The sequence below is a fragment of the Psammomys obesus genome, unplaced genomic scaffold (genome assembly GCF_907164565.1).
Source record: "Psammomys obesus unplaced genomic scaffold, mPsaObe1.curated_primary_1811, whole genome shotgun sequence".
Taxonomy (NCBI): domain Eukaryota; kingdom Metazoa; phylum Chordata; class Mammalia; order Rodentia; family Muridae; genus Psammomys; species Psammomys obesus.
This window is the reverse complement of record NW_026596088.1, coordinates 6,013,001-6,014,623: the sequence shown is the minus strand read 5'-3', so window position 1 is coordinate 6,014,623 and position 1,623 is coordinate 6,013,001.

The window sequence follows — 1,623 nt, the reverse complement described above, 5'->3', positions numbered from 1 at the left end:
GGCAGGATTGGAGGGACAATCATGGTCTGAGGAAACTCTCTTCCTGACACAGAAGGGCCCTCCTATCCTGGCTCTGGGCTTTTTGATACATGACTTACAGCCTGCTGTGAACAGAACAGCGCCAGGAAATCTGCAGAAGGACCTGATGGGTCCTTCCCCAACACTCCTAACTTCCAGGATGAGCTAGATTCTACAGCCTGGACTCTGCAGTTCTGAGCTAGAGAGCCAACAGTAACGGCCTGGGCCAACGGTGAGCTCTTCACAGGATCCTGAGAAAGAAGCGTGCTTCCACAGCCCCAAGCTCAAGAGTTTACCCACAATACCCCTGGCCTAGGTTGCTGCCCAAGCACGTGATCTTGGGTAGCAAGGCTGGCCAGCCATTGCCTGGCATGTGTGACAGAAGAAATTACCACCGGCCTTGGATCCCAGCTGTTGGTTGCTAACCTAGTCATTGACATGGGGACAAGGTGTCCTCTCTGCCCTGCCCAGAGCCAGGGAGCATGTTTGGAGAGGGCACAGTAGAGAGGCCAATGGGTGTGGCAGGATGTCCCTACACTGGCATCAGGGTGGGGCAGTAGAGAAAGGCCAGTTAAAGGGCATAGCTAGACACTCCTGACAAATAGTACTCCCATGATCTCAATTCAAGAATGGAATGCTGGGAGCTGTGCTAAGCACGTACAAAAGTCCCCTGAGGGCATAACATTCTATCTTTGAGCTGAATATGTATGTGTGAGTGTATGTGTGTGTGAGTATGTGTGTATATATGTGCGTGTTCATAATTTTTATATAGCTAATATATATGTATATATCAAAAAGAGAATATTTTGTGACTTGTGAAGATTACATGTGATTCAAATGTTAGTGTCTATAAATAAAGTTTTATTGATACATGGCTATGTCAATTTATTTATACTTTGTTCGAGGCTGCTATGAATTAACACATTAAACATTAAAACATTGGCCTTTTCAAGAAATAATTTGCTGACTCCTGAGTCAATTAATCTAAAAGGTGCAGAAACTAAGGTAGGTTATTTGCTCAAGATGACATAGCCAGGAAGCTACAGATCTGAGATTTGAATCCAAGTAGCTTGACTTGCTGGCATGAGTATTGTCATTCCCTTATCCTGAATGCAACCCCTGCATGCATCAAGAATGAAGCTGATGTCACTTGGAGTGCAAAGACAGGGAGGCTTAGCCCACAGGATCTAGACTAGAAGTAGATCCTTTGTGCACAGATCAGAAGGACCTGCAATTGGAGACTCGCTGACACACTGGGACAGAGACTGATGGAATTCAGCATCTTCATGAAACAGAGGCTTCGGGGACCCTATGTGAGCTAATGACACAGGTTCCACACCATGCCTGTTCCTGTATTCGCCACTTCTGCCCCATGTGGGGATGCTACTGATTCTCAGGGGGTCCGCTAACAGGAAGGAGGTCATGATGATTCCAGGTGACATGGCCCTCCCCTGGGGGCATGGGCTGCTGCAGGAAAGTATCACGGGCATAAGACTGGCTGGGCTCCTGGTGGCTTCCACTGGTGCTGACAGGGAGCACGCAACAGATGCTCACTTGGGCACCGATCAAGGAAGAGCTGGGGACTGTGCCTTCAGATTCGTGGAA